The sequence below is a fragment of the Musa acuminata genome, unplaced genomic scaffold (assembly GCF_036884655.1).
Source record: "Musa acuminata AAA Group cultivar baxijiao unplaced genomic scaffold, Cavendish_Baxijiao_AAA HiC_scaffold_1117, whole genome shotgun sequence".
Classification (NCBI taxonomy): domain Eukaryota; kingdom Viridiplantae; phylum Streptophyta; class Magnoliopsida; order Zingiberales; family Musaceae; genus Musa; species Musa acuminata.
In genome coordinates, this window is record NW_027021330.1 from 37,877 (window position 1) to 44,378 (window position 6,502).

A 6,502-nucleotide genomic window follows, 5' to 3' on the forward strand; every position below is an offset into this window, starting at 1 on the left:
TTCATTTGATCGGGATATGCTCCTCCCAATTGTTTTGGATTATCTAATATGTATATCTATCATTTATTATTAATCGTATGTTGTTATCTGACGTCGTCGATGAAGGATCGATCGAGAAGATATATTCGAGAAGTCGAATCGAGTGGATTTTCATACATGCAAAAAAGAAAAAAAAAAAAGTGAGAGTGAATTATTTATAGTTGAGGTAATAGGATTATTCTCGATGATGATTGATATTAAGAATGTAAAGTATAATCCTTAATTAACATTAATCATAATTAAAAGTGATTGATGGAGTAGAGATATCCTGGCCGCACGCTTGGTCGTCCAACTCCCATTGGCTGATCGAGTTGCAGCCCGAGTCGAACCTTGGGAGCCATACGGTGATGAAGCCGATGCAATAGAACATGTCTGGGGATTCTCCCAGCAGCTGCACGGATGAAGTGATCGATCCCTTCATTCTCATTCCATATTCCATATCATGTTCCCTCTGCTCCACATTCTGTGCCAAAACCTTCGAGTGGAAGGAATGCTGTTAGCTTCAGAGTCAAGCATCGGCATGCATCGGGATTCGGATGGCGGAAACAAGAAGACGAAGAGGAAGAAGAAGAAGAAGAGAACTGTGGAGACAAGGGCATGCAGGAACAAATAGGGATTGGGGGAGATGAGATGTTGCTTCACGTATATGGCTTCTTGTTCCCTTCCCTTCTTCGTTAGGTGCGTGATCGCACGTGGTGCGTGGCTCCAAAGGTGGACGTTACGTGCATGGGAAGCAGACGACTACGTGCATGGAAAGCAGACGACGTCGTGCGTCGTCGTCTCTCGCCAACCAGTCCACCATGCATGGGTTGGTGTGGCCAACAGTGATGACCGCTTGCCGTGGCCGTGTCCGTCACTTCATCCTCCTCCGGTGGTATTCAACGCAGATTATTGACCTGAGGAAGTGATGATCCAATCTTCTTGATAACTCTGATCGAAGTCAATCCATACATATCCATATCTAGTAATTCAAATCTCAATAGAAAGATTTGATCTCAGGTCATGACATCAATCTGCTTACATCTCCGCTTACCATCATTCAGCAATGCATGGAGTTTGTCTCATTATTTAATCAGACCACAAAGTCGACCTCTATCCAAACCAATCGTGTGGTGTTGTTACGATCTTTGCTAAAGGAACATTATCCAAACATCATTCTTGTGCTTAAGAACAATCTTCTCTTGAAATAAGGTGGTACTCGATAGGGAATAACACAGCATATCAGTTCGATCTCAAAGTAATGATGATCTCTTAATAGGTCATCGATTAATATCCATCTACGATTTTGTGAAACTTGTAGTAACAATGAAAGAAGAACATATCGCATACTCGTCATTCACGGAGAACATATATATATATATATATATATATATGTGTGTGTGTGTGTGTGTGTGTGTGTGTGCGCTCGAATTATCACATGCTTGATGAGCATCATTCAATATACATGTAATGCTTGGGATTAGGAATTACGTCAAGTAAACATTTATTTAACGTCTTTAGTGTTTAACAAAAGGTTTGGAAATGGTGAAGATGTTGCTTGACACTTTAGTTTGCTACCTGCATGGATGCCGGTGTGCTGTTCTCATGGTAGTCACCTCCTTCGCATCCACGTCTCTCGGTCCACATGCAAACCATAAACTATATCACGCTCTGCATGCCCGAGAAGAGCAGAGGCACGGTTGAAGCCAACAGGCATCATGTCTGAGACCATCCCTTCCTTGTGTTGTGTTGATTCAGTACTCCTTTTAAATGATCCGTCAGATGTTCTGAGGGAGGAGGAGGTACATGGTGGGAGACAACAGATGGCATGAGTTCATGATACCATGTGATGAAAACATCATTCAGATGATATGCAAGCATTGCTTGCTCTGAGGGAATCAAAATAATCAGTTTAAGACAAAAGGCATGGAAGCTAGAGTTGCATTGCTGATGTTATGATGGAGAAGAAGAACACAATAAAAGCATGGAAATCATTCCACTCAACCTTCATAATTCATCTTTTAGCAACAAAGCAACATCGAGATTAAAAGGTCTGTCCTCCTTTTTACCTGGAAGCTTACTCGTTAAGCATCAGCTTCTCATCCTTGTTGGGGACATTGAGGTTGGTTGGTGGCCATCCATGCACACAATCATTATGGTAACATGAGAGCAAGCCAAGTCAGGCTAGGCTAGGGTTTTCTTGTCCTTCGAAGTCAATGCAATCCAGATTTGAAAGTCTTACTTACCTGTTGACTTCTCTTGCAAGAAGAGTGAGTAGGAGATGCACATGAGCGGATTCATCATCGCTGCAACAAATGGTAGGTCTGCCACCTGCAGTTATCTTATGTGCTGCTTAGCTTGAGGTTTGGAGAGTCAGCATCCGAAACCTTGATCTTCAACTTGCATGTAGATGATATTAGGCTCATGTATTTCTAACATCATGTGAAGCACACTCATAATCCAAATGGAAGCAAGCCTTCAAGCATTCTTGCCAAAGCATATGCTGTGCCTTTGACCAAAATCAATCGTGAAGATTAATTTTGAAGTAAGTAGAGACATGGTGGTGATTCGAAGCACTAGATAGGGAGTCAATCCATCTTTGTTCACATCAAAATTAGGTCCCACAATTAGGTGGGGAACCCACTAAGGTTTTGCTTCCGAGCACAACATGACACATGGATTGGGTTGTGGCGGCTGCTCGGTTAGTAATGCCAACAAAAGAGGATTGAATACATAAAAGCCGAGACTTATGCAACAAGATGTGCTAAACCTAACAAGTATAGTCCTCATTGAACACAAGAGCTAGTAAACTGAAGGCCACCTTAGATCTCTCTGTCTTGTTACTGTCTGAAAGATTACCACACACTCAAAGACAAACTTGAGAGTGCTGCTTTAAGCATACAGTGGCAAGAAATTGAATGGTCAACCTGTAGAATTCCAAAGGGAACTCGAGTGTCAAAATGTTGCCGACAAACTAAAAATCCTAAAAGGTGAAAAGAATTTGCGTTAAGAAAATGGGGAAAAGAAGAAGAGAAGAACCGGCAAACTTCACGCAAGAAAACAGCCAGCATAGTCACAAAAGAAGAATATATGATGCCATGTCTTCGGTCCTCATCACATCATCCGTCAAAAGCTCCCTCATCACTTCAAAACTTCCTATGAAGCAATTCACATACCTTTCCGATTAAAGAAGACAACAAACCACAATCAAAAGAATAAAGATGAGGCTGTGATGAAATCAATGCAGACACTAACGTCAAAATTCCATGTAGGAGGCATTTCTTTCTAGCCATTTCTTTCTAGCAAGTCGAATATACCAAAAACCAGCAGCAGATTGGCTGAAGCTTCACCTGACAAACAATCACTATGCACCAAGGATTTCAACAGGATAACTCTTGGGTAATAAAGCATTGGTGCTTTCCTTGCTTAAATCCATGTATATACATAGCTTATGCTCGCAAGAAGGTATACAAATGTAACACAAAAACGAAGCTTTCCAAGTCTGACTCATCAAGTAACATTTGCATTATGTTTGAAACAAGATATGTGTACCTTACTTATGAACTAGTAAACTAAGCAATGACTGGAATAACTTGATTCGTAAATCATAGCTACCAGCTGATACAAGAACACAAGGTTTTAGCCAACTAGATATACCAATCTCCACATCTTCATGTTGATTAGATCTGGTATTTGGTTCAAACAACTTACACAGTCTAAATTCTTGGTTTGATCAAGCTCAATGTCAATTCTAGACGAACAAACCTACCTCTCCCATTTAATATATTCCATAGATAATTGTGGCTCATTCAGCTAGTAAATGACTCCCAGAACAAAGGAGATTGTTGATTGTACGAGGCAATTTTCTTTCAAGTAGCTCATGGCCATGACAGAATCCGTTTTGACTCCACAAAATGTCAAAAGGTTTCATGTACAGAAATTTCGCACTACAAGAAAATAGACTTTGGTCTATTTGATTGTGCTGACACAGAACTCATGCTTTGCCAACATGGACTGTATGGCATAGAATTCCTGCACTTAAACATATGCCTCGTGACAATGCAACTGAAATCCTGATTCAACAATAAAAACACTGTTATTTGATTCAAGAGATGAGGAGATTTCCCCTTTTTGCCAATCCTAGATGTTACTGACCATACATTGTTGCAGTTTGTTTCCCTTTTTTTTTGCTTGATTAACAGTAGTTGATCAGTTTAGTCAACTCTAAACAAAGATGACTATAAATTTACTGACCATGGTAAGGTTCATTTTGCATAGGTTTCATCATTTACTGATAAATCAAAGGCGACAATCGATATCTGCTACGACCATATGTTAGCTGCTTCTTCAAAGATGACTATAAATTCCTCATGGACTCAAACCTTGAAAAAGTAGGAAAAGGCATCATCTGAGGCATCCCACCTAAGTGGTAGGCAATTGGAAAAGACAATTTCACTTTATTAAAGCAAGAAGCCAAAAGAAAGAATTCACATTATCTTCAGCTTCAACGGTGATCATTTAACAAAGAATTACTGCCATGTTACAAGTTGCATCAAATATTACCTGATGGTCTTTCCTCTCTTTTCCTCTGCAGGGGGGCTTTGGATATGTGCTGCTGACAACCCTCTCATGGCTCAAACCATTGCACTGTCTCCGGCCTAAGCAAGGCGGAGGAGCTATCCCTCACCAATCTCCTCATTCGCTTTGACTCACTATGCGACTTGAGGGTTTGAATTTGTGTTAATTAATCTTTCGTATTAGTGAGAGATATATTTTTTTATTTTTAATTTATAATAATAAAGTGAAGATGGGCATGCAATCTTAGTAACTTATAATAATCCGATAAAATCTTTACAAATTAAATTAATCAAATGAGCATGTGATGGCCCAAATAGATTCTGATGGGGGAGAATCTTTCTAGATGGTCAACGCGACAGCCGTAGGTGGTCGGCGTCGGTGTGAGTCATCGCCTCTGGGAAACGCAACGTCGCTTGCTGCCCTTTCCTCTTCCCCTGTGCGAGCAACGCATGCTTCTGTCGTCTTTGCCCATATAACATGATCACACTTCTTCCGTTCTCTACGACTTCAGTGACTTACATAGAATCTTACAATAATAATAATAATAACAACAATATCACTAAAAATAATTTAGAAGATAACGAAATGACGTTGCCTTCATGTGCTCTCACATGCATGGTTACGATACATACACATAGCTCGTGGGGCACGCTGTAGCCACCGTTTGCAAGTACAGTACCAACCTCACTGCACTAGTAATAGTATTATAATTCCCAACACACCCACGCAAACCATTTCGGTGAATGTGATACATCACCCGATTTCCAAAAGATGTCAATCGTGAAGGGAAAAAAGAGTGCAATGGCGTAGGCTTTCTTCGGTCTCCTTCAACCAAATATGAAACGGTTGATACCATTATGACCGTCCATTTCCGTCTCCTGTTCTTTTTCGATAGACTAAATAAAGCTATGTCAAAATTTCAACCACATACAACAAAATAAATAATATATATTATGTAATCATCGATGACAATCATTATTTGTTGATAATGTTGATCAATTATCATCCTCAATTTTCACAATTATGAACTTTCGTCGATCCGTACCGACAGATGTCGACATAGATACAGAGCATCGATATCTATGTCGTCATCTTCTTTTCTTTCCTTTTGTCTCATCTTTTGTTGTCATTCTTTTTCTTTTTTATGCTCCTCTATCTTCTCTTCTTCTTCCTCGATCCCTCATCTTTTTTTTTTTTTTCATTGTTTTACATTTGCATTGATGTCGATGCAAATGCCGACTGATCATTTCATTGTTAAAATTAATTTTTTGTCTATCATTTTTGTATCGTTCCTACATGTGTTATCACTGTCTAAATATATATTATTTATAAATCATTAATTATCACCGCCATCCATTTAACAGCATATTCTTCTAAATTTAGCTTAATAACTAATTTTTTATTTCTCAATAACGTATCTACATGTATTTTGGAAACCTTAAATGATAAGGATATTAAAAATCTTATGAAAACAACAAAAGTAGAAAGAAAGTACCACCTACACACTAAAATAAGCTGTCTCTTTATTCCTAAGTAGAATAAATTATATTTAATCATATTAATCATAATTAGTTATTTTTAATATATCAATCTTTATATTTTTAAAAATTATATTAATTTTTTATACTCATAAAAATAAAATATTTAATTATATTTTTTCTTACGTTGTCGATTCGAAAATATCATAGTGATAAATTAAAGTGAGGTAGAGTCTAATAAATAAAATTGACGATGTGAAGAAAAATATGGTTAAATGTATTCAATATAATTATTAAAATATAAAATCTAAATATTAAAAGTAACTAATTATAATTAGCCCGTTAAGACTAAGACGAGCTGCAATTTTAAGTATATAAATATATTCAAACCTCGTCTGTTTCCTCCCTGGACTTCGGCTCTACGACTC